The following is an 8,364-nucleotide window of genomic DNA, read 5'->3' as shown; positions in this document are numbered from 1 at the left end:
TTTTGAATAGTAAGATGCAACACAAATTTGAATACAAATCTAAACACCAAGTACAGCTTCAATTCATTAAGCTAGAGAGAATAATAACATTCATTTTAATTAAAGGCATTTTAATTTTGACACCGTATGACGTGGCTGAGCATCTGTGAATATTTATTTTACAAAGTACAACTTTAACATGTAACAATGATCTATAATAACTAGATTTCCCCAATCATGAGTATGAAAGACACAAGAAAATCTAGTTCTATATTTTTATCAAACATTTTAAGTAATTAAGTTTTAACTTAAATCAGACATTACCTATCAGACATACATTTTTAGGAATTCTACTCATATTGAGTTAAAGCTATACACTTGATCTTATAGTTTGAACAAAACCTTCTCCATCCGTGCAAGATTACCCATGTTCTGTACCAAAGGGCCTGAATTAGATGTTGGCGGACCGCGATGGAGTGGGCATTTTAGGCGGTCTTACCGCCCGCCTACCTGGTGGTCTACTCAATCTATTACAATGCTGGTGGTTTGACAGAGTAAAGACCGTTGCGGTCTTGCTGACAACACCAGGGATGTTTGCGTGCGTCAACGGCACAATAGGCCAAAGCATCTGTCAGAGGACAGACCACCACGTTCACTGCCCAGCCAACCACAATGTGCCTTCCTGCCAACGTGACTGTGGCGGTTTAGCTGCCACTCCTGAGTTGGCAGTTTGGGATGGATATCAGGCACAAACTTACCTTTACTCATGTCTACTCTCCTTCACAGCCATGACCCCAATTTACAAGTTGGTGCACCTGATCCTGCTGATTGATGACGAAGAAAATCAACGACATCATGGACGGAATTGACAGTAAGCAACACCTTTACCTTAAGTTCTGTAACCTTGCTTTAGAAAATCGTACTTACAAGCAGTAGCATGCCAATGTGCAATGCATATGTCTGAAATGTTGGCATTTAAGACATTTCAAGAAACACACCTAATTCAGCATATTGGAAATAAATATTCGGACAAGATGCCTTTAAAAAATGAACACTTGCACAACAAAGTATAACAAACCAAAAAACACTACAGGTGTGTTTGAAAAAGTTAGTAAAATGTAACATCAAAAACACGTGCAACACACATTATGATTAGTATCATGAAACATGATGTACAATTTGCACTACACAAGCTAGCACCTTTACCTTATTCGTTAGCACTAAAATCAATGTCAGTTTCAATCTGTAAGTTACCAACATATACCTCCATGAAACCTTACCCTCTGTCTACTGCAAGTCTAGTACCATCTCCCAATCCAATAGTCGCAATACCTGATAAGGTGTAAGGCATATGTGCTCAGACTGAGCTGGAATCAAGGTCAAACAAACACACCTAAAGCAACACAATGATAAAAACAATTTCAACATCAATTAGTTGGTGCAAGTGACACTTACTAGGATAAAAGCCTGACCTACATCAAATGGCCATCACATACTATCTTAACCAGTGTATGCAACCACACATTGACTAATCTAGCAAGAGTACATGCCACCATGGTAAAGAAAAAGAAGTATTTCACATTTTAGTTAGAAACATTGCTAGGAATCAAACAATTGCAGATTAACAATACCGACACAACAAACTTGGTGAAAATAAAATAAAATATTCATATGGAAAACTGACAATTCTCTCAAAATTAAATCAGCAAACTGCCTGTCCAAAGTCAATGAGTCTCTTGCACGTTTGGGAGGGGGGTAGGGTTTTGGCAGGGGAGCTTTTATTCATTTTTTTAGCAGAACCTTTGGGTTTGGGGTGGGTTTTGTTTTCTGAAGAGTATGTTTCTTTGTTTAAAGGATAGTCTCTGGAGGGGGTTGGGGAGGGGTTTCTTTAATTTGGGGGTGGGTGGGATTTGGAAGGAATTATGGCAAGCATAAACAGGACATCCTCTCGGGGAAAAAGGGTGGGATGTGTTGAAGTTTGGGAGGGAGAGGGAGTGGACATGCCTGCTGTGTATGTTGAGGGTGAAGGTGCCTGTGGTTCTGGTGTATGTGTTTAGTGTTTTGTGGTCTGTCATTTGCTAGGTGTGTTGTGTGGGTGAGTTTTAGCATTTGTATTTCTGAGGTATGCTTTCTAATGTGTGTGTGGTTCTGTGTGGTATGGAGATGCAGGGTGTGGGTGTAGTACATGTAGAGGGGGTGGTGCATGTATGCGTGGTGTTTGGTGTGGTTTCCGTCAGTGTGCTGGTGGAGGGTGTTGGTAATGTGTCTGTGGTGGTGGGTGCAGTGCCAGTGAGTGTGTCAATGGAGGGGGTGGGGAATGTGTATTTGGTGGAGGGTGCACTGTCAGTGGAGGGGGTGGGAAATGTGTCTGTATTGGTGGGTGTGCTGTCATTGGATGTGTCAATGTAGGGGGGTGGTGAGAGTGTCCTTGGTGGTGGGTGAGGTGGAAGCATGTTTGTCAGTGTGCCTCTGTTTTCATTTGTGTGTGGGTGTGGGTGTGTGTGTGTGCGCGCTGATTTGGTCTGTTGGAGTGTCTGCATGTGAATGTTTGTTTGTGCTTTGATCAGGGCTAGGCATGAGGCATGAGGATGGGGAGGGGATGGGAGGTAGGACAGGAGGTTGGGCAGGTTGCAAGGCCACGGTCAGGGAGAAGTCCAGAGCCAGAAACGCTGCTGTAGGGTCATTACACATGATAGCTCCAATATCATGGACGATATTGTCCATTATATTTCTACAGAAACTGTCTGAATGTTTGGCCTATGTTGCATAGAATAATGAACTTAGTTCAGCATTAATATATCAACCTAAAACCCCTTTGAACACTATATTTACAAGGCCAAAAGTTCAGCATCTTTTGCATTCACAAAAAGGAATACATGTATCATTGTGTGTCATCTAATACTGCAATGTTGAACCAAAATGTGTATGCACTGAAAGCCTGTTTGCTTTGTGTTAGTCTTTTATAATGCTAGCACTTACTCCAAGTTATTCAAGTGTATGTCAGACTCAAATGTCCAAATTACTATGTGCATCTTGCACTGAAATAGTTTAACAATGGCTCATGCACCATGTTGATACCTATGGTGAGAAGATTCATTTTTAACACTCTGTAGGCTGGATCGATTTTAATTCCACAGCATAAGGAAATTAATAGGCTTTGATACAATGTTAATACACTCCAGTACATAACATGAACATTTCGCATTTGACTCAGGCATCTCTCTAGTCAGTGGTAAAACGTTTACTAGTGTAAAAACTGTTGTCACAAAATATGGTGGCTGACACTCTAAGTGAAAATTGGTACAACATCGCAGTAATAGTACATACACTGATACATATATCATTGATCACTTCTAAGAGCAAAGGTAACCCACAATATGAAGCATATTACACCTTGATAGATCTCTACTTTTGACTAATGAGTCATAAATTAGGCCTGATTCTTTGTTTCCAAGATGGGAAACCACTTTGTACATGTGCGGGTACATTCAATCACCAAAAGGCGTTGTAAGTATTCCCTTTGGCCCCATCATAGATTTACCTTCTAGACACAAGAAAGGGCAATGATCAATGGCTTTTTTGACCTGTTACAAAGTCACCAATGTGTACACATTTCTGTCTGTATTGTTCTTAAACGTTTATGCCTCCCACAGATTTTCATGAGAAACCAGACTGGCCTACTTTCACACTTGTGAAGGAGAAAGACATCCTGCAAAAACTGTCACTTGCAACAGGAATTAACATCTATTTATTATTCTCAGCACTTTTTGAATATTATAGAGCCTATAATCTACTCATTGAATCTATTGGCATTAGAAAATGTAGCTCACTTTCACACTCATATGTTTATGAAACCAACTTACCACGGTGACGTCTGGAACATCCAATGTGGCATGATTGCATTGTATGCAATGTCACCTGAATTAGGGCCAAGACTAGATCATTTACAACAGGAAAGGATTATCACACCTGACACATTAAGAATCAGTGGCCTGTTACGTACAATTGTCTCTCTTACATCCAAACAAACACTCATGAGTAACTGTCGTTTAGGTAGGCATGTGTCTAATGAAACCAGTTCATTGGTAGTGAACACAAAGTAGGTGGGATCCTTTTCCACAAATTCATGCACTAAACACTTCATCATACACCTTGAGCCAAACTTGCATCTTCAAAAACTCTTCTGCGTTGGATTTGGATATGTGTCAACCTTTATTTAGATGTCAAAAATAGTTACTGTAACTAAAAATTGTTACTTAAAATGTTCAACGCACACTACAACTTACCCCGTTGCTGCTGCTGTTGAGCTGTCATCTGCCCATCAAGCACCAGATAAGCCACCACAAGAATTCAGTGCACTAGGGGTTTTGGGATGGGGGTCAGTGTGCGGGGCACGACCTTCACACGTTGGGAGGACTCGCCGATCTGGACTTCAGCTGACTTTTGGGTCTAGCACTGTAAGTCCTCCCACCTCTTCCTGCAGTGTATACTGTGCGTTTGTAGACCCTCACAGACCACAGCTTCCTAGTGATGGCCTTCCAAATGCCCCACTTCTGAGGGGCATTGATCTGCATGGATAAAGAAAAGATATGAGAATTTTCGTTTGTCTAAAGTGATGTCACACAATTTCTGTACATTGTCTTAAGCATGACTTATAAGTTAACATACCCCATGTACATCTTCATATGCTGAGCAAAACAAATATCTAAATGCACACTTTTTTGTAGTGGCCTGTTGACTACCTTGATCCCTTGTCACTTCCTACACTAAGTTCAGTTCGCACTGCTTTATTCCATCTTTAATAAAACAGACCATAAAGGCATAAAACATTATACAAATTTCATCACAAATATATAGTTGTATAAACAAGATTTAAAAAACGATTAAACAAATTTGCCATGATCATAGTGAACAATTCGAATAAAACCATGTAAAATCAGTTAAAATAGGGTAAAAAAAATACTAATATCTGTTAGGGGCAAGGTTTAGAACTATAATACATTTATGGGACCAATTAGTGTTATCCAGACGTATGAGCAACTTTTTATCCTAACACTAAAACAGATAAGGAAGTAAATGCTGTGTCTGGCTGGAATAATGGCCTAACAAGGTCCACAGATCAAATAACTCATGGGCCGAGCTATGAGGGTGTGGAAAATGACTTGGCCAAAGATCTCCTGACATACGCGGAGCACATGCTGATTTTCACCCCTGAATTTGAGACAAGGGACTCAGGTGATATTCTTAATCGCTCAAATATTCTGTATCTTCTGACGAGTATACCCTCACTTGCCTATTTAACAACCGCCCAGCTTGAAGCAGTGCACTTTAAAGAATATACCTGCATAGGCCATAAGGAGTCGACCCTAACAAAGTGGCTCAACAAGTCAGACATTCAAAACATTATGGCAGAAACAGATACACTTAAGGAATGGGGTATCCGGATAGACAACTGCCCAACCGAAAAGTACCCCCCAAGTGCTACTTCAGAGGCTACATAATCAAGAGCTACTTCAGAGGCTACAAAATCAAGAGGTGCTTTATCCACAGAGCAGCATACTAAGGGGTACAAAATCAAATTCGAGCCAAACATTAAACAATAATATTGAAATTGAGCTATATAAGGGCACTGCTACCAGATACTGCATGGAGGTGAGAGCTCCTCAGGTCAACATACAAGAAGATTGGGCCTGGCTTACTACAGCATTGCAAACCAAGGGTTGGGGAAATTCCTAGTAAGAGAAAAATACTAACTTTACACTGACTACAACAGCGCAGCCTACCAGGGAGAGCTCAAACAAAAAAACACAAATGCACCACAGTGGCAACAATAAGTACTAAGTTCAGACTAATAAGTTGGAATGTGGCAGGGCTTAAGTTGATCCTGGCCAATAAAGAATCAATGGAATTCCTCAAGACAGGAGACCTTCTATGTTTGAAGGAAACTTGGATGGAAACAGCCAATTACATCAAAGGCTACCAGGCTATTCCAGCAATGGCCAGCAAAAAAAACATCTTTGCAAGACTGAGCGTCAGGATCTCGATATTTGTAAAATAAATCAGCAATTACAAATCGAGAAATGGCCCCCATACTCACCAGATCATAACCATAAACGGGTTTGGACTAGAGGGCATCCCGTTCACAATTGGAGTAATTCATCTTATGTCAACCCAAAAATAAAGGATAAAAACATAAACATCAGATCGATCAGAATATCTCCACGAGAAACCAAGACACGAATGTATTATCACTGGGGACTTTAACATTCTTGTGAAAGCCTGTAATAATGAATTTAATCTGGAATCCGCGAATAATATAGGGCTGCTGACACTGACTCCACAACCTACATTTAAAAACATCTCCACACTTGATTATATCTTCCTGAGTAAGAACTTATTGAGGAGATGTGAAGAGTATAAGGTGCTGTGCACTGCTGGAAGTGATTCACCATCCAATCTCTGTTCTTGTTAATACTAGCAGTATGATGAATGAGGAACATCTAACTGCAGGCAAAATGCTCAAACTACATAAGGAAACAGCTTCAATAAAACAAATCATATGGGACCCCATAAGCCGGGCAAAGTATAATAAATGGAAACAGAATATTTGCATAACTGGTCCACAGAGTAGTTGGTCACAAATGATGGCTTTGTTATCCAATGCCTTGTCTACAGGCAGTTTACTTATAATAGCAAATATACGGAACAGGGGCAACTCAATTTCACTGACAACAAAATCTTCAATGAGAGCAAAAGGAGGTGCTGTTTGGCAGTGTCACAGCATAGGAGGGCAAAGTCCATTCGGACAAAAATACTCTTGAAGCCAGTAAGAAAAATGCATAAGAAAATTGCTTGGCAGTTGAAACAAACTAGCATGGAGGAAAATGGAGAAATATTTATGCACTACTAGCACCCAACAAGAGTACAGAATTCTGGAGACATGTCAATGGCCTAAATGGTGGTCACCACACCCCTAATGGGGTACCTGCTAATAAATGGGTTACTCATGCAACTAGCCTATATGTTGATCAAAAAACACCTATGGCAAACATTGTGGAAGTAAAAGACTACCAATGTGAAGAGAGTGACGCGGCGAACCCCTTTCAAACAGAAAGGGAAATTCTATCTTTCCTCCACGGAATAAGGAAGGACGGGGCGCCAGGGCCCAATGGGCTGTCTGGGTATATCTTCAAGGAAGATTGTGGTTCCTGGGCACCCCCCATCCAGGGCTTATTCAATCACTGCTATAACATCTCCTCAGTACCGGATTCCTGGAAAGGTTCCATCCTGCAACCCATCCATACAAAAGGGGACGCCTCCGACCCAGGGAACTATAGGTTGATTGCACTACTGGATGTGGAAGGGAAGGCATTTGCTAAAGTGCTCTTGAGAGAGCTAGAGTCATGGATAACAAAAAAACATATAATTCCGCAATATCCTACCGGCTTTCAGCCAAACTCGTCAACCATGGATAACGCCATTGCGCTTTCATACCTGGCAACCAAAGCAACTGGGGCCACCACTCCCCCATTATATGCATGTTTTCTGGACTACAGTGCTGCCTTTGATAGGGTTGATTGAAACATACTGTGAGCAAAATTGGCTAAATGGGGTACTAAGGTAACTCCTTGCGGCCATTTTATCACTCTACACTGGCACCTGGGTGCGCGTTAAGCTTACCCGCACATGTGCAACAGCCAAGATCTTAATGGGCAGGGGGCTAAAACAGGGCTGTGTGATCGCCCCCACCCTGTTCAACTTATACACCGCAGATCTGGGAGAGGCACTTTTAAAAACATCTTTCCTCCCAAATTGGGCCACCTCTGACTTCCGATTATGCAGTATGCGGATGATCTTGTTTTATTGGATTAAGCAAAAATAGGAATGAAAAGGGCATTAAGATGCTACACTCCTATAACATGGAAAATAAACTCATAGAAAATGCAACAATAACAAAAGTGTTGAACTTTGGTCACAAGCTAAAAAAATTATCATTGGTTTGGCAGCTGGGCCCACTAAGGATAGTCACGACTAACAAGTACACCTACTTGGGAGTACAATGCTCCGATACCTGCAGACCAACACAGCAGGTTAAAGCAATGGAGGAAAAAGCAGCCAAGATCACATATGGCCTGTGTAACTTACACCACAAGCTTCTAAGCCACTCGATGGAGGGCATCCAACGAGTAATGCAAGCCAAGCTAATGTCTACACTCAGCTATGGGCACCTTGTTTTCCCTGGTTTGCTGACCAAAAAATTGGAGGGCCTATATACACAGGCTTATAGAAAAGTTTTCAAGCTCTCATATTCGACTAGGTGTTCACTGATTTGTCTATGGTTTAGCATCACAGCAATGGACGTTGAATGCAAAAAATATGTAGTCA

The 8,364-nt window shown here is 41.1% G+C and overlaps 1 protein-coding gene across 1 annotated transcript in view; it reads left to right on the top strand.

Moving 5' to 3' along the window:
- The first annotated feature begins 792 nt into the window (after positions 1-792).
- The window catches only part of LOC144756282 (uncharacterized), a 444,819-nt gene continuing 437,247 nt past the window's right edge, over positions 793-8,364 (top strand). Inside the window, exon 1 of the mRNA XM_078645943.1 lies at positions 793-850. The gene's annotated coding sequence lies outside the window, so the exon portion shown is untranslated. The remainder of the gene's footprint in view (positions 851-8,364) is intronic.

This window comes from Lissotriton helveticus, chromosome 5_1, assembly GCF_964261635.1.
Source record: "Lissotriton helveticus chromosome 5_1, aLisHel1.1, whole genome shotgun sequence".
NCBI lineage: Eukaryota > Metazoa > Chordata > Amphibia > Caudata > Salamandridae > Lissotriton > Lissotriton helveticus.
This window is presented reverse-complemented; position numbering and strand designations above follow the sequence as displayed.